The 23000-nt window shown below is 39.5% G+C and overlaps 1 protein-coding gene across 3 annotated transcripts in view; it reads right to left on the bottom strand.

The window, feature by feature from the left end:
• dlc1 (DLC1 Rho GTPase activating protein) overlaps positions 1–22742 on the bottom strand; it is a 528943-nt gene extending 506201 nt beyond the window's left edge. Inside the window, exons 1-2 of one of the 3 annotated variants that reach the window (XM_063043062.1) lie at positions 22531–22742; positions 6250–6410 (exon numbers count right to left, since the gene is read on the bottom strand). The gene's annotated coding sequence lies outside the window, so the exon portion shown is untranslated. Of the gene's footprint in view, positions 1–6249; positions 6411–21926; positions 22096–22530 lie in introns of those variants that run through there. The other 2 variants (XM_063043061.1, XM_063043063.1) reach the window with 2 other exon arrangements.
• Positions 22743–23000: the final 258 nt, after the last annotated feature.

The following is a 23000-nucleotide window of genomic DNA, read 5'->3' as shown; positions in this document are numbered from 1 at the left end:
ACAATCATGATGTGAAGATCAGCCAAATCTTGGAGATAAATCATCATGCAGACAAATCCTTGGACAGTTTCTGCAAACAGCAGAAATCCATTCTTTCTCACCAAAAAGATGGAAACATCATTCCAGAAAATGGGATTGTTCATTATGATTATGGTGTTTTAATTACAAGGTAAGATGGATGTTCTGGATATTTGCATGTGGGTTCTTATGACAAAGCAGTATCTTGTGTTTTGTGATTAGTAATGTATTTGTCCACTTCAGAATATTTGCTTCAAACTTGAAGTTCTTGATCTTAAATTTTCTTCATTTAAGCTAGCCTTTCTTTGAAAGTGCTGAATTACTAATACTCCATTTCTCAATCCTAGGAGGTTCCTCTCCTCTCTCTCTTTAGCTATTTGAGAGACTATGAACTTTATCTAACCTAATGTCTAGCAGTTCGGTTTTGGAGGTGAATGGAGACCAGAACAGGATATGCTCTGCTACACGTCACTACTGAGTCACTTTAACTTCCAGCTTCCATCATTTCCTGGTGCTGTGCCTGTACTCACTGGAGTATAGAAGAATGAGGGAGGGATTTAATGAAACCTGAAAAGCCTAGATAGAGTGGATATGGAGAGAATGTTTCTTACGTTGGTGAGTCTAGGACCAGGTGGCACGGTCTCAGAATACAAAGGCATCCTTTTAGAAAAGAGATGAAGAGGAATTTGTTCAGTCATTTTCACAGATGGTTGTGGGGGCCAAGTCATTGGGTATATTTACAGTGGAGGTTGATTAGTCAGGGCATCAGATGTTAAGGAGGAAGGCAAGAGAATTGGGCTGAGAGGGTTAATAAATCAACAATGATGGAATGGCAGAGCAGACCCAATGTGCTGAATGACAACTCTCCTGCAGATTACCTTTGAATGTTTTACAGTGTTAAAGACTCCATATGATTAAATTGTTGTTATTATATCTTAATGTGGAGAAGGGGAAGACCTAAACTGACTAAGTTCTTCAAGGTGTGTGGAGAGCCCTGTGATGAGAGGTGATGTACTTTTCCTTCCAAAATATATTTGATGGAATTTCACTTGCAATTCAAATTTGAAATTTAGAAATACGGAGACTTCACTGTAATAAATAAAAAAAATCTCAGCGTTCAAGCAAATTGAATATCTTCATGTAATTGTGTGAAGATGAGTGAAGTACTGCATCCTATTTCCTGAGACCCTGGATGTTCCCAGTTTTCTCTTTTATCTAATATTTATAGTACCTGCTGTATTCTGAAGTCATAGTTTCAGTATTGCGTTTTTCTTTGCTCTTATTCAACTTCTTATTTTTAAATCTCCTCTAACCAAAGCAGCTATAATTAGCAAGCCTTTACCACTCTATCAACTGGATTGGTTGAGTTTATCTTCATTGGAGGGGAGGAGGCTGAGAAGTAACCTGATAGAAGCGTATACTTAGGGTAGATTGTAAGAGTCTCTTTCTGAAATGACAGGGCTTCGATGTAAGCTCAGACACAGAAGGCTTAGAGGAGATGTGAGAGAGATTTTTTTCACACTGAGACTGGTTGGAACCATAAGCAATGTGTAAGTAAATGGGAACAGTATAGATAAGTATAATGGTCAGTATGGATATGCTTGATTGAAGGCTCAGTTTTTGTGCTGTTCAACTTCATGCCCACGTTAACTGGCATCACCACCATTTGCAACATTTATCCCTCTTGCTCTCCATTCTATCGCAGCATTCCTTTCCAATAACATTCAAAAAAACTGGGTGTCAAATATTGTTTCCTGTGCTGGCTGTTGCTCACAGGTGGAGCCTAAAAAGCCAGGTAGAGTGTCACTGATGTTTCTGACCTTCCCCTTTTGTTGTAGCATAAGATATCTTTGATTCTGTAAAGGAGTGCTGTAAGACTGCAGGAGTATGTGCTGAGGCTTGGTGCAGTCAACACAAAGCTTCTGTGGGGAGGGACCCTTAATGTCCAGTGGAGGACATTAAGGGTGAGAAAGCCTCTCAAACAAAGGAACAGTATATCACCACAGAAAACCACATGGTTGGCAATGACGTTAAGTTTTTTAAAAAATTGTTAACAGTACTGAATTAATTGACCAAATGACATGAAGGAGGTTCTACTTTTACTACATGGGAAGGCTCTGGGTTAAGCTTGCAGGAACACCAGCATTTCTAGTTTATATTTGGTCTTATCAAGGATAAATTTTTATCAGTAGTCATTGACTGCTTCTGGCTTTATTGAAATTTGGTAAAGCTGGGCCATTGTCAACTGTCAAGCCTGACTTCTCCATTTCTTCCTCTGGATCTGAGTACCGAGGCTCTGAGCTGTTCTAAGGCCTTAAGTTACATATTCAGAACCAGCCCTACCCAAGAAGGCCCTCAGGCAACTTTTGAGAGATGACAAAGTCCCATGAAGGACTTGGAAGGCTAAACAGGGAAAGTCATGTTCAGACTGCAAGTGACCACAAAGAGGTACATGGTCAAGGGAGGAACTGAGGAGAAAAGCTGTGAAGGTGCCGCCTTGTGCCTCTGTCTAAAATATGAGAATCTGGAGTGTATTGGGCCTTTCAGCAAGGAAACGGGGCCTCTGAGTGCTGAATTCTCTTTAACAGAGTAAAATAATGATGATAATTAAAAGGTTAACCAAAAATATTATTTTAAAATAGCAGTGAAGAGGTAGAAATGCAGACATAGATTTGATGACATAGTGGTTTGAAGGGTAGCTGAAGAACTCATGTGAGCAAATTCTTCACCAGGTTTCTGAAAAAAATAATGATTGTGAGATATTGCTACCTGCCCTTTCCTTCACCATTTCTTTCTGATTAATTCCTATGTTGTGCTCACTTGTGCCAACTTGAGAGAGCTGATCTGCAGTGTAAACATGTCATTAGGAACTTGGAGAAAATAATCGTTTGAATAGCTCTCTTACAAAGAGCAAGCTGCTGATACCCCAGCATGGAAGCTTAAGTTAAAGTCAAATATTAGAAATGAAGATAGTACAGTGATTTGCTGTACAAAGTACTTTCTCAACACATTATTATTGTTATTATTTACTCTTGGTGTGCCAGTGATATAGACAAATCTTCATTTGGTGTCCTACTTTGGCAAAGTGACGGTGGTCTATTTTTGAACTGTTGCATTTTTTGTGTGGGGGATATACAGTACAATGAGCTGATATAAATCTTCAGTTGATTGGTTGATATCTTGGTCCCTTGGAGGTTCACTTTCAAGGCTTATAAGAGTAAACCACTTTGGGTAAGGGTGACAGGTGTCATTCCCTGAAGGATGTAGTTCACTCACTTGGATTTCCACAAAATTGCTTTTTAGGTACCAACACAAATGATCAGATTAATTGAATTTAAGTTAGTGATTACTTCTGATTGGAATGAATGCATGGTGTCTGGGGTGTTATTTCAGTCCCATAACCAATACGTGTTGTTAACAGTACAAGAAATCACTGGTCACTTAAACTGGAAATGGATTTAATTACGGAATAACCATCTTATGGGCTTTGGATTTGATGCAGATAAACATAGAAGTCCTTAATATTTGGATTCATGGAGTCAGTGATTAGAATACAAAGTAGATTTAAGTGTGTGAGACAATCCAAGAACATCTGAGAGACTGGCTATTGAGTGCAGGGATAAGTTTATGTAGGAACATAGCTAATATAAGCAGTGATATTTAAAATGAATAAACATTCCTTTGAGAATTCAGTGCATGCCAACCCTTCCAAACAAGCCAGTTCTCTGGCTGGTGCACATGGCTAAATACCAGAAAGCTACTAAAAATTTATTGTCTGAAGAGAGAATGGAAAAAAATATAAAAGATGAATCCAAATAGACATTCTTAATGGTAGAGTGCTCAGCCCAACGTAACTGGTGTTACATTGACTCTTGTTCCGTTTCCTGCTTCCTGTTCACATGGCTGATATTTCAAAATGATGGGATGCACAAGAAATTCAACCAATCCTGTGGGACTTGAATCACTGCTGGTGGAGAGGGGGTGGGTGGGAAATGCCAGAACCATACAACTCACAGATCACGCATGTATAAATTCCATAAGAATTATGCAGCCTTTTGTTTGCCTAGCCAAGACAATTTGCATTGACCTTTTTCACAAAAAGGATTGCCATGTTGAGTGGTGTGATTTATGAAGGCTTTTATTAATTTGGCATTCTACTTTGCTAAAGTATTGATTACACTTGGTCCACTGTATTTTTTCAGAATTTCTGCCTCAATTCTTTTTGGAAAATTGTGTTTCTACATTCACATTATACGATTTCTTTTTGCCAAAACAATTTTCTAGCACACAACTTTTCAGAACTTACTTTGTAGAAGTAATGTTTTTCTTGCTTCAAGTCCCTAAACTCCCTAAACACAAAATATGCATTACATAGGGATGTGTGGAAGTATTTAGTGCCTGAGACTGATTCCATTAAAAACAAATGCCAGAACGTAAGGCAGATTCTCAGCAAGATAAGTACTTCTATATATAGGAACATACTCAACAATGTTTTTTTTAATTATTAAAGAAGTTAACTGCCATAAATTGAATTTAACTATGTTAAACACAGAATCCTCAGGAATTCTTACCCTTGACATCCTTGAGTAAGCCAATTTTAAAAGACATGAACTATGCTTTTATAATGAAAAGTATCGTACGTTCATGCAGAAACTTGGATAAATACTGTCTGAAGATCTATTTTGAGAACAGTAGCTATCAAATGATATAATAAATTGTGTTTTTTTAAAGATAAAACTGATACCTGTACAGTATTACTACCAGGAAATACACAACAATCTTCCATTGTGTAGTGCCCCTGTTCTCAGCCTTGCCAATGAGGATTAATACCAAGGAAAGATTGGCATCTCTTCCCAAGATAGAGGGAAATATAAATGGAAAATCTCCACTGGTGTTTCTTACAGGCCATCTTGACTGCCAGCCAAGAACAATATTTGATATTGTACTGGGACAAGCAAGCAAGGAGGCCTAGTCCCTGCATTGGCTCATAATTGATCAGGCTAAAGGATAGGAAGGAGCTGGAAGCAAATGTGGAAGAGGGAACACCAAAATAATGCAGGTTCAGAAAGCAATAGCTGATCTTACAATATATTTGTAAGTTAACCATTGATCTTGAACTCCTTAGGTGTTAGCAGCTTTAATTAAGGATATTGTCTTTTTAATATTATGTCACGTAGCCTTGAATAGAACAAGTCAGTTCTGAATGAAATAATAACCTTTATTTCTTGTGTCAACATTCTTGCACAAACCTGAAGAATATTTAGTTAAAATGGTTTGTTCAGAGGTAATTCAACTTTTTGAAGTGGATAGGAAGATGGAATATTTGGGAATATTCTTTTGGCAGGATGAGAGATACAAACATTAATTAATGCATATATGCCAGAGTGGAATTTCTGAACCATTGTGAATTAAAAACATAAAACTCAAAAACGATTGATTTTTTAGCAGATGTCCAATAAATTTCAGAAGCAAATTTCAATGAATGTAGGGTTTTATATCTGCAGTTCAAAGTGTGTGGCAAGGATAAATTTCCGGCATAAAGTTACTCTTTCATTAGCTGACACATACATGTAATGCTTGGTCTTCTCACACTTAGCCTGATCTCAGTTACTGCTACAGTGGTCGAAGCTATGAAGTAGCTATAGTTGTAGAATTAGAGTGTGCAAATAGGCCCTTCAGCTCAATGAATGTAGAGGTGGGTAATGTATTTCAGAATGGAGCTCTACTATTATGATGCTGACAAATGGTAATGTTCAACCTTTAGTTGTTTGAAAGGTCATGTGCTCAAAAGAAATCATTTTGACAAATTACTTCGTCTTACAACTTCAAGATCTTATCTGCTCTGAGTTAGCAAACCTCAGCTTGGGGAACAGTGGAGATATCAGAATTGACTTCAGGATATCCAGGTTAAGAGGAACCAAAAAAAAATTAGATACTTTTTTTCTTCTACTAATCACTCGGGAACATATATGTACGAGAGCTTGTTAACTGAGGAAAATATTTTGCACATCTGTCAAAAGCTTTACAGATGTCCTACGCTGTCGATCCATTCAGGGTACGAATAAGACGAATCTGTAGCTTTTGGGAATTGCGTATCCCAGTGGGAGTGACTGTTTTCAGACCCGAAGGCAAGGGAGAAAACAAAACAGACCTCTCAGATAAGCAGCTTAGTTCATGGAAGAAGTTAATTTTACCCACAACTCCTAGAACAAAAGAAGCATCATGACTTACTGAGTTTGAGATGATTAGCCCATATTAAGACAAGTCTTTTCAGAGCACAGGAAGGCTGTGATTGACCAGGGGCTGCAGGCTTCACAGCAGGGTACAGACAGGAGGCCTGACAGACAGATGCTTGAAAGGAAGACAGAGGTGTAGCCATGTACCATTATCTGCTGTAAAACAGAAGCCATAATGTACTTACAGATGTGGGATTCTAATACACTTAAATTGCTTAACATTATTCTGCATGATTTTTTGTGGGTATACTTGCACATATGTTATCATTTTGCTTTTAACAGACCTCAAATATTTGATTGGTTTATGTACGAACTACCATTGCCTGATACTTAACTCTCTAAGCCCTGAATTTTTTTTTGAAGTTCAGTCTTCTCTTACATCTTAAATAATTAAGTAAGACTTTTGATTGCAAATATTTAAATCATAATTTAGAAAAATGCAAGGTGTCCTTGAACACTCTGGAGTTACCTGTGGCTATAAACTGACAAACTTCAGCGTAAATTCCAAAAATAATCCAGGATTCATGGGGTCAAGTGCCATGGCAACATTTCTGCTTTCAGTTCAAGCTGGCACTCCAGCACAGCTTTGTGGGAGATACTATTTGTAGATTAGACACTCAGCCAAGCTCAGCTTCAGTTGGTCATTAAAGATCCCATGGAAAATATAGAGATACATATGTGGGTCACCTGAGTCCTTCTGAAGCCCTGAACAGGATTCCTCCCTTACTGCTGTTCCAAAGAATACAAGGAAACTGATGATTAACTCCACAGCTCTGCTCAGACATAGCTGGTATAGAAGGTTGCTCTGCCTGCTTTGATTGGAAGTTATTGCTCTCCAGGAGAAGTGTTCAATGTTTCAAGATAAAATGCTTCATTGAATACAAGTGGAGATGTCTATTTTATACAGAACCTTCTAATATGATTAAAATGTCTGAAAGTACTTCAGAGGAGCGTTGTGAAGGAAAAAAATGTCAATGCTGAACCACATGGGATGTGGAAGTAGACGACTAAAAGGTCGATCAAAGCAGGTCCAAAGGGACTGCAAAGTAAGAGACTGCAGACTTTGGAATCTGCAGAAATAAACAATCTGCTGGAGGAAATCAGCAGGTTGAGCAGCATCTGTGGGGAGGGGTGAAGGAATTGTCAATGTTTTTGATGATGCAGAAAGCTTCAACCCAAAGCCTTGCCAGTTTCTCTCCCTTCATAGATATTACATGACCACTGAGTACTTCCAGCAGACTGTCCGATGCTCCACGTTCTGAGGAATGTTTCAAAGGAGGCAAGGGAAGAGGAAGAATGTGAACTTGAAGAGAAATAATCGGATTTTGTGAAGAGAGGTTAGAGCTAGGAACATGGCAGCCTGAAAGCTGACCATATGGCATAATTAAAAGGCCAGAATTAGAGGAGCAGATTTACTTGAAGATTATGGAGAAAGAGGGAACATAACTTACAAACTAAAGGGCTGGTTACCTAGAGCAGAGGTAGGTAGAAGTTTCTTCTCACAGGCAGTAGTGAGTCTCTGGAATTTTCTATGTCTGAGGATTGTAGAGGCCAGGCCATTAGAAATTAAGGTAAAGACAGCTACATTTTTAGAAGGATCAGAACATTGATGACAATAAAAAACTAGCACCAAAGAGGATTTGACGCCACAGTAGATCAGCCATGACTATATCAAAGGCAGGCGTGAGGGCTGAGTGGCCTACTCCTCTTTGTTCTATGTGCATACGGGCATTTTAAAGACTGAGGTATTGGCTAACTGTAGATATCCATGTAGATCAGTGATCACAAAGGAAGCAGGTGAAGGGGATGATATGTGTCTGGATAAACAGGACTGTAACGGAAACAGCAAATCTAGAGTTATCAAATGCCAAAAGGTGCCGGACAAGCTGAAGTAGAGATAGAGCTGAGCAATAACACAAAGGTGAAAATGGGCTGGTGTGGATCCATGATCCAAAATCTACATTGGAGTTGAGTTGAAATGCATACAAATCTTGTACTTCAGAAGTCCATTACTGGTTGTAAATTGATCATAAATCAAATATTACACCTATGAGCTTTGAAAATGATTTGATCAGCACCCATCCTTCATGCACAAATCACACGTAATGTTGATTGAGCTTATGTTAAATCATTCTAAGTTTACGAATAAGTTCTTCTTGGGCTTCCATCCAGGTCCATCCAGGTAGAGATATTGATTTTAACCGATATTTTAATGATTAAAATCTGCCATCTTCATCAGGAATGATGCCTAGGTATGTCGAGTCTAATGGTATATATACCCCTGTCATCTGTCGCTCCTGATTGGTTAGTCCTCAGCTTGTTTACAATCGAACTCCAGTTCTTGCTTAGAGTGAGACCTTCATTTTTGTTAAAATTGGTTTCTCTAGTTTTATTTCAATGGCTTCCTTCACCAGGTGGTCCTAAAAGCCATTGGAGCTGCACGGTAGTTTTGCATCTGGCGCACAGTGGAAACCAACATTAAGGATCATTGGAGGTGTATCTGTTTGGGTTACCTGGAGAAATTGACAACAGCAGAACATTGCATTCACAATGGCCATAGGATTGACTTCGACGGCACAAAACTACTGTGATGCACCAATTGCTTTTGGGACCGCCTGGTGAAGGAAGCCATTAAAATGAAACTGGAGAATTTTTTTTATTAACAAAGATAAGAGTCTTGCTTTAAGTAAGAACTGGAATTTGATTGTAACCAAGGTGGAACATTGGAAACCTGATTGGCTGAGGACCTACCAATCGGAAGGGATGAACGATGGCGATATATATACCACTGGACTAAACATGTCCAGGCATCATTCCTAATGAAAATGGCAGAGTCTGGTTAAAATTGATACCTGTACCCAGCTGGAAGCCTGAGAAGACTTTATTTATCATATATGCCAGGAAAGCATGAGATTCTTTTTCATTCCAAGGTTAATTTCAGCTGAGATTGACCTGGCCATGACTGTGTGCAGTTCACAATAAAATGGCTTTTATTTTTCCATAGTTAGTTGCACAGCTAGTAACATCACAATGTTCACTTCTGCCAACCATGTTCACTTCTCACTTGTTGGCATAATTTGGATCATAGATGAGCAGTTACAAAAAACTGGTTAACACATCACACTAACATTGTTAATAGAACATTAATGGAACGGTCCCTTTTTTAACATGAATGTTTTGCATTCAGATCTGAAAGCATTAGTTTGCAATAATTAGGACAACACTAGTTGTTCCATCAATGATGGAAACCTCTTTATACTGTATATATCAGAGGTACAAGCTGTACTTTTTACCTCTTTTCTAGTCACTTCACATCCACTGTGGGCTGGAGGACTTGATCATGGCAAAGTAATGTGTGCAGGAGACGGGATCCTGATTATACATAAGATTAGAGTGCATCTCCCCAATTCCGATCCCATTGTTTGCTCCATCTCCATGGTAGCCATTCCGGACCTGCTCTGTGGCTGTCATGGAGAGAATCCTTTTAAGATCTGATGTTATCAGCATGGCCAAGATGTGTCAGCTGAGAGATTTGCAAACTGTTCCCAATAACAGTTCAAGAAACTTGCAGATCCCATTTTAGCATTTAATTCTGAATATACTATTGTGTTATATAAGGCCTGTTGTTAATTTCTCTTTGTTTTTGTTAATGGCCCTATGGGACATGTGTTAGAAATTGAGTTCATATTTCAATATATATCACCATTTAATAGCATTTGCCACTATTAATCCAAAGGATTGATAACTTCTTTTCACGTCCATATAAAACCATAAGAACTTCTAAAACACTTCTTTAATTGTATCTTACAAAAGATTTTGATATCAAAATGTTCTCCATTTTTTCATTTAGAGGTCTAGATGAAACAGAATTAATAGTAAACAAAGTATGCTATTGAGAAGATAGTAATTTAGAGTCTTGAGAGGCTTTCCAAATTTATGCAGTCTGTGAAGCCATTTCCTACTTTGGCTTAAATTCTGAAATGATATTTTTAGGTCAAAATAATAGGAAAATTTATGTAACACAAATTAATCATCATAGAGGGATCAGAAGTGGAGAGAATAAGCGATTTCAAGTTCCTGGGTGTCAAGATCTCTGAGGATCTAACCTGGTCCCAACATACTGATGCAATTATAAAGGCGGCAAGACAGTGGCTATACTTCATTATGAGTTTGAGCCGGGGCGTATCTACAGAAAATAGCGCCTATGGCAAGCACTGAAATTGCACCCCTGTCCAAACATCTGACACCCATCTTTTACAAACATAGATAACTTTACCATAATATCAGCTCAAAAATACAAGTCAAGCTCATTAATCTTTTAATTGACAAATTATGGCACTACATGAAAATTATAACTGCACCTTCCTTGCTTTCACTGATGCAAGTTGGTCTATGATGTGATCAAAGTCAGTTTTTTCAGTTTCTTCTCTTTCTACACTCAGCAGAGCAAGATCACAGAGTCTGCCTTGACCCATGGAGGCTCTCAAATACAAAAGTATTAGTTTTAACTTGCTGAATGATCTCCCATAGCTGATGATGGAAACTGCATTATCTGAATAGCAATGCGAAGATTGGGGAAGACGCTCTCATCTCCATACTGAACAATAAATTCAAGAAGCTCTTCAGGTCTTGACATTTTCATGTTGACCCGCCTTGATAGCAACATTCTGCAATCCAAAATTTCTTCATATAGCTGCTGTCCATCAACATCAGAGCTGTGCAATTCGCCCAAATTTCTGCACTTCTTTAGGCTGTTACTGTCGGCTCCGTAACACAGTCCCTCAACATCGAGAAGAAACCCAAACTTGGCGTCAGTGTCATGCAAACAAGTGAACCTTTCATCCATGTCTCTATGAAGACGGTCAAGAGTTCCCTTCATACCTCCTTAGCTGTTAACCCAGCGTCTCTTGAGTTCTCATCAGACATTCGTTTCTTTTGTCTCTGACGTCTTTCAACTTCAATATTCCATTCTTGACAGAGACCGACTCCTTCTTTGAGTGATTCACTGACCAACACTTCTCTTTCATCATAAAAATGATCTCGGAGGGCTTTCAAATCCAGGGCAGCATCGTGGAAGTTCATGCTGGGATCCTGCAGCCTCTTTTGAATATGTTCAATGCGAATGAGTACTTTGTTCCAAAATCCTAGCAAAATCAGAAAATCGTAACTCAACATGTGGTTGTACAGCTGCCTTGCATCACTTCTTGTTTCACTGGTCTTGTTTTCATTGTCTATCATGTCCTGGAGAACTTGAAGCATCTTCTCAAGGTTCTTGTTGATGGGCTTCACTGCTGCTGTCCTTGAACTTCACCTGGTTTTGGACTCCGACTTAACAACCACAGGCATGCCGTTTTTGAGTTTTTCCCAGTGCTGTGTTGAATGAGAGAGCTTCAATGGTTCCAAAAGACGTGACCATCATTGTATCCTGTTTGGCTGCAGGTACACCCACTAAGTTGAGTGAGTGATTGTCGCAATTCACAAACACTGCCAGGTTGTTTTTCTCATTTATTCTTTGATGAACATCACTTCTGTGTCCAGCAGCGTTGTCATAGCACTGTGACCGACAATCTTGTAGCTCCATTTCATCCTTCTCTAGCTGTTTCAAGATGTCTTCAACCAAGCTCTCAGCACCCTTCTGGCTTATTTGGATAAAACCAAGGAAGGACTCTCTAACACGGACTGTTTTCCTCTCAAAATCAACTTCCACATACCTCACTACTTCTGACATCTGCTCAGGGTGTGCCTGAACAGGAGTCGAGTTGAACATGAGACCATAGTACTTGCTTTACGAATGCTTCTCAGTAAACTCTGGCGAACATAGGATGTCATCAAGTGGATGAATTCATTCTGGACACCCGGTGAAAGATAAGACGTGGATCCAGGGTGACTTTCCAAATGAGTGAGGTGTTCTTTTATGACAGGGTCAAAGATGACCAGTAGTTTCAGTAAGCCAAGGAAATTTCCCACATTGGAGTCATCGACCCCCAGTGATCTTGCAAAGCCAGGTTCTGAGTCGCAAGGAATTTTATGCAGTGCAGGATTCCCGTCAAGATATCACGCCACTTCTGCTTTTCCTTCTCAATCTGTGACTGAAATATTACGTTAATAACTCGTCTGTTTCCAGCTAAATTTCTTTCCATTTCTTTCCACTGAGTGAAGCATTCCCGATGATTCTTAGCATTTTCATGAACACTAATCCTTTCAGGTGCTTTCAACTGGTTGAATGCACTTTCCTGCTCCAATGAGGATTGATGATTTGACCAGGAATAGAGAAGACAACAGATACAAAATGCAGACTTCTTAGAAGGGGAATAGACCGGCCATGAACGAGTCACTTCCTCACCACGACTATTTCCCAATTTCCTCATGAACCAAGTCTTGTTCGTTGTGCGGTTATTTGTTGGAAGGAGAGGCCCCTCGCTGTTCTGGAAATACTTCAAACCGAGCTTTATTATTTCTGTTCTCAACATGTCAGGCAGAATTGGTCAACATCACCACATCCACCATCATCTTCCCCTCTTGTCATGTCCACGTTCTCTGTGGCAGTCTCACTCTTAATCTTGTCACACTCGGATTTATCTGATTTGACTTCCTCCTTGGCTTGTGACACATCTGTACTTGATCAACCTTCGGATTCTAACAAACTTGTAGCAGGTGCAGGTGACTCCATGGAACGTGTCGAACTACTTGTTCCAGGCTTTTCAAAACAGGGCATGAAGAACTTGCTCGACTTCTTGGCTTCCTCTGCCTTCAACTTTCATCTCTTCCGTCCTTCAGCTCCACTTTCCTTCTTCTTGAGGAAATGTTTCATGGTCTTCTTACACAATGCTCTGAAATAAGGCCATCCTAGTGCTTCTCACCCATGATAATCAAAGACAGATCATACATCTGAAGAAAATTATTTTTTCACTATCTGAGGATTGCTTATCTGACTTCAATAGAAACTGCTCAGTGGCACCCTGCTTCAAGTGGCGCCCAGGGCACCTGCCATACCCTAGATACGCCACTGGTTTGAGGACATTAGGTTTGTCAGCTGAAACATTCAAACTTCTCCTGATGTACCTTGGAGAGTATTCTGACAGGCCGCATCACTGTCTGGTATTGAGTGGGTGGCTACAGTACAGGATTGAAATAAACTACAGAAAGTTGTAAAATTATCTCCATCTTGGGCATTAGCCTCCATAGATTCCAAGATATCTTCAATAAGTGGTGCCTCAGAAAGGTGATGTTCATCATTAAGGACCCCCATCACCCAGAACATGCCCACTTCTCATTGTACAGAAGCCTGGAGGCACACACTCAACGATTTAGGAACAGTTTCTTCCCCTCTGTCATCTAATTCCTAAATGGACATTCAAACCATGAACAACACCTCTCTTTTTAAGTATATATTATTTCTGTTTTTGCACTATTTTTAATTTAATTATTATTTATATATATATTTTCTGTAATTTATTTATTTTTCTATGTTTATCATGTGTTGCATTATGCTGCTGCCGCTCAGTTAACAAATTTCACGATATATGCTGGTGACATTAAACGTGATTCTGAGCTCCTTAAAGTAAGGCAAAGTGATCTATAAAAGCATTCTCATAGGTAATATCTAGCAGGTGAGACAATATCAATTCCTACGTAAAGACTACTTTCGTTATTTCCGTTCAGATTATCAGAAAGGATTTGTTCTTTCTCTGCAAAAGGAACAAGGATGAAATGTGAAACGAATGTGCAGAAAGAAGAACATATTTAACGATTCGGGATGAAGGCACTTCTACAGAAGTGGGAAAGCAAGAGAACAGTTGGTTTTAAGTTCCAGGAGGAGGAATAGATAGGACAAAATTAATATCTGTGATAAGATGTTGCCATCTGGGTAAGCTGTAAATTAGGTCAACTGGTTAATGGGGGCAATTAATCAGTGAGGGTTAATGAAGTAAAATAATTAACCAAGGCAGTGCTTATGTAACCTAACCTTGTGTCCATGCCCTATAACTCTGCTTTTCACTATTTGTGGATTCTTTTAAAATAATACAACACAGAAATAGGCCTTTCTGTCCATGATGTTGTGTCAAACCAATTAAATTAGTAATCAAATGGCCAACTAAACTAATCTCTTCTGCTTGCACAATGTCCATAGCCTTCCATTTACTTCACATGAATGTGCCCACCTAAAGTCTCTTAAAAGTCTCCAATGTATCTGCCTCTACCACCTCCACAGGCAGTACATTCCAGGCATCCACCAATCTTTGTATGTCAAAAAAAACTGCCTGTCACATTTTTGAAATTATTCCCTCTCAGCTGAATTATTGTCTGGTATTAGACATTTCAAAACTGGGAAAGTAAGATACTGTCGGTCTTCTCTATCTATGCCTTTAATAATCTTATAAACCTCTATCAGATTTCTGCTCCGCCTCTGCCATTCCAGAGAAAACAACACAAATTTGTCCAGCCTTTCACTGTTGCAGATGCCATCTAATCCTCAATGTCCTTCATATATTGGGGCACCAGATTTATATGTAATACTCCAGATGTGGCCAAACTAGAGTTTTATAATAGTGCAATATAACTTTCTGACTTTTGAACTCAAAGTCTTGAATCTCACTCAATGTCAGCAAGACCAAGGAGCTGATTATTAACTTTAGGAGGAGGAAATAGGAGGTCTAATGAGCCAGTCCTCATCGGAGGATCAGAATAAGAATGAGACAAAGTTCTAGAGTTCAAAATAAATTTATTGTCAAAGTACATATATGCCACCGTATACGTTTTCCCTGAGATACGTTTTCTTGTGGGCATACACAGTAGATCAAAGAAACACAACAGAATCAATGAAAGACTGCACCCAACAGGATGGACAAATAACCAATGTGCAAATACAAAATAAAAAAGTAATAATAATAAGTAATAACTATTGAGAGCATGAGATAATGAGTCCGTAGGTTGTGGGAACAGTTCAGTGAATGGTCAGACTTTTTTTTCACTTACAGAGATCCCCTCTGGTTCAAGAGCCTGATGGTTGAGGGGTAACAACTGTTCCTGAACCTGGTGGTGTGGGTCCCAAGGCTCCTGTACTTTCTTCCCGATGGCATCAGTGAAAAGAGAGCATAGCCTGGGTGGTTGGGGTCCTTGATGATGGATGTTGCTTTCCTGCAACAGAGTTTCATGTAGATGTGCTTGATGGTGGGGAGTGCTTTACCCATGATGGACTGGGCCTACATTTGTAGGCTTTTCCATTCAAAATCATTGGTGTTTCCATACCAAGCTGTGATGCAACCAGTCAATACTCTTTCCACCACACATCTATAGAAATTTGTCATTTTAGATGACATGCCAAATCTTTGCAAACTTCTAAGAAAGTGAGATACTGTTGTGTTTTCTTCATAATGGCACTTACATGCTGCCCCAGGACAGATCCTCTGAAATGATAACACTGAGGAATTTAAAATTGCTGACACTGTCCACCTCTGTAGACTGGCTCATGGACCCCTAGTTTCCTCCCTGAAGTCAATAATCAGCTCCTTGGACTTGATGGCATTGAGTGAGATGTTGTTGTCATGGCACCTCTCAGCCAAATTTTCAATCTCCCTCTTATATGCTGATTTGTCATTACCTTTGATTTGCCAATGACAGTGGTGTCATTAGCATTCATAAGTAAGTATGACATTGAAACTGTGCTTAGCCTCACTGTCATAAGTATCAAATGAAAAGAGCAGGGCATTAAGCTCACAGCCTTGTGGTGCACCTGTGCTGATGGAGTTTGTGGAGAAGATAGTACTGAGGATGATAATATTCAGTGCTGAGCTGTAGTTGATAAAGAGCTTCATGATATATGCATCTTTGCTGTCCAGATATTCCAGGGTTAAGTGAAGAGCCAACGAAACAGTATTTGCTGTGGACCTGTGTAATGGTAAGTAAATTGGAGCAACCCAAGCTGCTTCTGAGGCCGGAGTTGATAAGCTTCATCATCAACCTCCCAAAGCACTTCATTACAGTGGATGTAAGTACTACATGTTTTTCTTAGACGCCAACAAACATGTCATATGCCTTTTTAACTACCTATCAATCTGTGTAGTCACTTTTATGTAGCAATGAACTTGGATTCCAAGATCCTTTGTACACCAACACTGTTAAGTGTCTTAAGAATGTACTGTCTCTTTACATTTGACCTACTAAAGTAAAGCACTTTACATTTGGCTGGGTTAAACTCCACCTGCAATTTCTCCTCCCATATCTGCAGCTGATCTATATCTAGCTGTATTATTTTCTAATCTTCTATGCTATCCCCAACACCACCAATCTTTGTATCATCTGCAAACTTATTAATTCACCCATCTACATTTTCATCCAGGTTATTTGCATACAGCAGAGGTACCAGTACAGATCCCTGCAGAACACCATTAATCACAGACCACCAGCTAGAATAAGTCTCTTCGACTACTGCCCTCTGTCATCTCTGGGCAAGTCAGTTCTGAATCCATGCAGTCAATTCTCCATGGATACCATGCATCTTAATCATCTGAATGAGCTTTCCATGTGGGACCTTGTCAAACACCTTCTGAAAATCAATGCCATCAATTTTCACAGCTCTACCTTTATCAGTTACCCTCATCACCTCGTCAAAAGTCTCAAGCAAGTTGGTAAGACACAAATTGCCCTTAAAAATGCCATGCTGGCCCTCCCAAATTAGGCCATGGTTTTTCAAATGCTCATAAATTCCATTCATAAGAATTCTCTCCAGCAACAGTAATGTAAGATTCTATTTAGAGGACTATCCCTGGTTCCCTTCCTGAATAATGGAACATTAGCTACTCACTAGTCCTCCAGGACTTCCCTGTGCCTAGAGAGGACAGAGAGATATTGGTTAAGGCACTAGCAATCTCTGCTCTTACCCAGGGTATATCCCATCAGGTCCTGGGGACTGATCCATTTTTATGCTCTTTCAGAAACACAACACTGCCTCCTCCCTTACCTCAAGATGCTCTAGCATATCAACACACTCAGCACTGATCTTTCTATCAGCCACTTCCTTCTCATTGATAAATTTTGATCAAGGATCTTACCCATGTGCTCTGCATTCAAACAAATGTTTGGCCCTTTATCCTCGAGTGGTCTTCCTGCTCCCTAGTTATATTATTGTCTTTGATGTATGCATAGAATGCTTTGAAATTCTCTTTAATCCCAATGCCAAGAACTTTTTATGGCCCCTCCTGGCTTTCCTAATTCTCTTCTTGAGTCCTTTTCTGGCTTATTTGCAATCCTCTCTGATTTTAGCTTCCTAAATTTTACATACTTTTCCTTTTTCTTCTTGACTAAATTTATCACCTCTCTTGACATCCAAGGTTCTCTTACATTGCCATTCTTCTCCTTCCTTCTGACTGGAGCATACCTGTCCCGTCGTCTGTGGAGTTGGTCGTTAAACACCCTCCACATGTCGGATGTGGACTTGCCCCAAAACAGCTGTTTCCAATTAACTCTCCCTAGTTCCTGCCTAATTATCTTGTAATTTGCCCTGCTCCAATTTAATACTCTCCTGCAAGGTTCATAAATATGTTCATAGAGTCATAGAAAAATCCAACAAATGAACAGGGCCTTTTGGTCCATCTCGTCCATACCAACCAATTAACTTGCCTCCTTCCACCGACCTGCACTGGGACCATAGCCCTTCGTACCCCTACCATCCATGCACCTATCTGAATTTCGCTTAAATGCGAAGCAGAGCGATGATGGCACTAAACAGTGACTCCTTTGCTTACATTTTCAGAAACAGCTCTATTTCCATCTTTAATATCTTCATTTTTCCCTTTCAGGGTTCCTTTGAAGACCCTGACCCGGTGTTACAGGCTGACTATGGTTCTTTGCGGGAGTGGGATCCATTCTTGGGGTTTCATAACTAGCTGTTGTTCGGCACGCCAGGGGCTCGGCCTAAGAGTCTGGCTCAGAATTGGAAGCCTAGGATCTTGGGGCTCTGGAGATGGGCGGATCGAGGATCGGTGTCACGGCAGGAGACCCGTGTGTCATCGGGTGAGTCGGAATATCTGTGGCTGTATGCCCAGATCTTTGGGCACAGAGCTCGAAAAAAGCGATGTAACGGACTTTTAACATCATAAACCAGCAAGTTGTTTGTTATGTCTCCCCACTCGCTGTGAAAATAGAGACATCACTTTCTCCCTTATTAGGGAAAGAGAGAGCCTGGGTATGTCGAATACTGGATGAAACACAAAGTCTTTGGGGTAACTGAAAGTCTGTGTCTTTGCTCATGCTTGAATGCTCGGTAGCGGGTGCTGATGTTTTTTGTTGCTGGTGGGGGGGAGGGGGTTGTTGCTTGCTGCCACGTATGTGCGTGAGGAAGGGGAGCTAGGGGGTCTTTGGGGTTCTAACTTTTAACTGTCGTTCATTCTTTGGGGCACTGCTCTGTTTTCATAGATGGTTGCGAAGAAAAAGCATTTCAGGATGTATATTCTATACATTTCTCTGATATTAAATGTACCTTTGAAACGTTTGAAGATGCTGAAATCCAGCTCGCATGCACCACTTATGCCAGCAACTCACTTCACACTCTCACAACCCTCTGAGTGAAGATGTTTCCCCATATGTTTACCTTAAACTTTTCATTTTTCAACCTTAACCTATGAACTCTATCAAACCTTCTCTCAATCTTCTACGTTCTAAGGAATTAAGCCCTAACTTATTCAATCTTTCCTTGTAGCAAAGGTCCTCCAGACCTGGCAACATCCTTGTAAATTTTCTCTGTACTCTTTAAACTTACTTTTATCTTTCCTGTGGGTAGGTGGCCAAAACTGCACACAATACTCCAAAGGAGGCTCAACAACATCTTATACAAATTCAATATAACATCCCATCTCCTGTACTCAATACTTTGATTTATAAAGGACAATGTGCCAAAAGCTTTCTTTATGACCCTATCTACCTGTGACACCACTTCCAATGAATTATGGTTCTGTATTCCCAAATCCCTGCACTCTACCTCACTCCTCGGTGCCCCACCATTCACTGTGTAAGACCTACCATGAAAACTTCAGGAATTGTGGTCACTCTACCCACTTGCTCATCCGCTGAAAGTTCAGTCACCTGGCCAGACTCATTACCCAACACCAGGTCTCATCCAGCCCCTCTACTTGTCAGACTATCTACCAAATGCAACTACCAAATTCTGCCCCATCTAAACCGCTTGCTGTAAGAAGTGATCTAAAGGGGGTCTGGGAAAACAGTTTCTATTAGGGATGTTGAAGTTCCTCATGGCAACAATCCTGTTGTTTATACACATCTCCTTAATCAGCCTGCATATCTGCTCCTCAATGTCCTGTTTGTTATTGGGCATTGGAGTGATTGTACTGTTTCTATTTTGATTTCTACCCATATAGATTCAGTGGCCAGCCCTCCATTATGTTCTGTGATACTGTCCCTGATTAATAGTGCAACTCCCCGCTCCTTCTTTTACCTTCCTCTCTATTTTTCTAAAACATAGAAACTCTGGGACATTAAACACCCATTCCCATCCTTCTCTCAACCAAGTGTCTCTAATGGCCACAACATCATAGTTCCATGTTTTGATCCATGCTCTAAGTTTATCACCTTTACTTGTACGGTAAACTACACAGACTTCAAAATATCCATCCCATCATCTCTACAGTTTGCTCCTGCCTGTATTTACTGGCCCTGACAATTTGCTTCCTCTCCATCCCTCCACTTTCTTATCCCTGATCCCTGATTTTTATCCCCCTGCCAAACTAGTTTAAACCCTTCTTTGCTTATTTTCACACATTTCAACTGCCTTCAATGATTATCTTTAATGTCCTTTTGTTTAAATTTTCTCTAAGTGACCACATTAATCCATTAACCATACATCTCACCTTGACTACAATATTGCCCTCACTTTACTAGAGATATTCTTCTTGTTTTATCTATTCCAATCTTTCTCTACAAGTTAAAAGTAACTTATTTCTCTCCTATTTCTGATTAAGGATCTTTTACCTGAAGCATTAATTCTCACTCTCTCTTCACAGATGCTGCCAGACCTGTTGACCACCCAGTATTTTCTGTTCTTATTTCAAATTTCCCGCTTCTGTAATGGTTTGACATTCATGAAAAAAGAAGTTCCTCTTTTCTGAAGTTTCAGCTACAGGCATGATCTCTCAATGGGATGTTTTGCAAAATTGCCATGCAGATGTTAAAAGACATTTATCCATTTGTACATGGATATGTCAATCATTTTTAAAGCATGTTTAAAATATGGTCTGATTTAAAATATATTATTAATGGACCAGAGCCAACTCAATATGGGTAATCATAATAGACTTTTTAAGTGATAAATAATGTTTTGGTGTTAATTTAGGTTTTCCTCTTTCATTTTCTCTGTCCCTGACTCAAAGTCATGGACTCCTGCTGAACTGTGTCTCCATGTGTCTGTCTGGTGTCAGTCTGCACAACGTGAATTACAGTCTGTTCTTAAAGGTGTCTTCCATATACAGCTGAAAGCTCAAAAACACATATGAGGCAAAGCCGTAATCCAGTCTTGGATGATGCATGATCACATTCCAAAATCATGAAATTGATCCTTCTCTTACTTGATGTCTACACATGTGCACATTCCAGCAAGATTTAGTACACAGCAATCTGGAATGGGAATCTCAGCCAAATTGTCCACTTCCTGGCCCAAGGGCACTGGGGCATTTGTAATCTGCACTACTTTCCTAGCTGACACAGATAGAGAGCAGGAATCGAGCTGGGGAATGTGGATATCATTTCACATTGGCTAATAAATTTAACTATTGAGTTATTGGTGGAGCCTATGCACTTAATTTAATCAAAATTGACAATATAAATTGCCCTCTGAGACCCTGGTTTAGGATCATAAACATGTGAATTCACACTGAGGAAAAGAACAATAAGTAATAGTTACAATAAAACACTTCATGTCCCAAAATCATGCTTCTTCATCTCAAAATTGCATAAACACAGATTTCAATATTAGTATTAGTATCAAAATCATCAATCTTATAAAGACACTAAATTGCATCCTATCCTTTTGAGTGACCTTCTGAATATAGCAGAGATAAAGCAGTCATTCCCAGATAATCCATTAGATTCAGTGAGATATATAGACACAGAAACAGAACTGATTTGTTACAGCTGAAGTGCAGTAAATAAAATGACATAACACCCGTTGTAAAACGATGTGCTTTGCAAAATGCCGGCAGCTTACAAAAGCAAGTAAATATTTTCTAAAAATGTTTCAAACACACATCAAATTATATGATAAAGAAAATCTGCTTTTGTAAGCAGGTATCAATATCTGTTGACTTGCAAATAGGTCTTTTATTTAAATCACCCACAATAGACAAAATGTCACTTTTTATTTATCTGTTTTCTCTTTTACACAGTTATTTTTGCTGATTTGTGAAGGTTTAGAACTGTACGCAGAACCTCCCAGCAGATTTGAATGCAATCTACACACCTCGCTCTGACAGGGTATTTGCTAATGATTTTATGAAATATTTCAGTGTAGCATTTCCAAAATCAATTTGCCTACTGTATAGTGTTCCACAACTCTAGACCATTGATTAAAATATGCTTCACCACTGACTGTTTTCAATGTTGTGAGCTTCAGCGGTTTTAAACTATGAAAAGTACTGTAAAACGTAAATTCAAACAAGGGCTTACCTTCATCATAAACAGTCACAAAAAGAATCAGCATTTTTTTTTATTTCACAGACTGATCGCAATCCTGATCCAGAAGTTGTAAAGGATTTTCTTGTTTGCTTTAGTTAGATCAGTGACCAGTGCAAGTAGTTTTGTTCAGTGTGTGGCACTGAGAGCACGCACAGTGCAGCTGGAATGAGACAACTGAACCGAACCCTGTCAAGTTATTCCCAGCGTCTCCTGTCTCCAAAATTCAGACGAAACTAATGTTTTGTGAGGGGGCCCAATGACCAGGCCCAGACTGACTGGAAGCTATTTCCTGCCTCCAAGTACTATATACATGTGTGTGTGTGTCAGTAAGTACATGAGAAAAAGACACAAGAAAGTAGAAGAAAGCAAAAGGGGAAGATGCCATAATGGCAGATGTTTAGTGACTCAAGAGAGTATGCATTGCTAGTAGGTTCAGTCTCCTCACGCTCTGACTAGTTATGAAGAATGAAGAGATAATAAAATTAGTCTCCGTCTCAAAAGATTTGTTTAAAAATAGAAAATCTAAGTTATTGTGGTATTTATTTAATTGCAGATTAAGCTTCGCGATTTTCAAGTGGATAACATGCATTATTACCTTTCCGGAGAATCTTCCAGAACCACAGATAACCACCAACAATGTAAATTCACAAGGGCAAACTCCATCTTGAGCATATTAGATTTGTGCTGACATAAAACACGCAGCAAACAGAGCTTTCCAGTTTGACAGAGTGCCTGAATCGCATCGCTAGGACTGCCCACAGCTTATGTATCCACATTTATGAAAAGATTTTCTTAGACCATCATGTGTTTATCTTTTTCCCCTGTTTTTTTGCCTCCCTTGAACAACTTCCTCTCTGTTTCTCCGAACGACTTTCAGGCTGGGAACTAAGTTCACCATTTGGTCTTGATTAAAAGCAGACAAGCACCTTTGTAAAAGCCAGAACCAAGCTTTTGAGATCACAGCTTTTTTTCTACTCTAATTAGCATGCAGTTCAGTAGCCGTGTGTGACTAAATAAGTGCTTGCGTGCTATATTTTATATGAAAGGAGCATACATATCTACAAG

Source organism: Mobula hypostoma, chromosome 3, assembly GCF_963921235.1.
Source record: "Mobula hypostoma chromosome 3, sMobHyp1.1, whole genome shotgun sequence".
NCBI classification, from domain to species: Eukaryota; Metazoa; Chordata; class Chondrichthyes; order Myliobatiformes; family Myliobatidae; genus Mobula; species Mobula hypostoma.
Note: the sequence above shows the minus strand (reverse complement) of the source record. Positions and strands in the feature narration are given on the sequence as shown.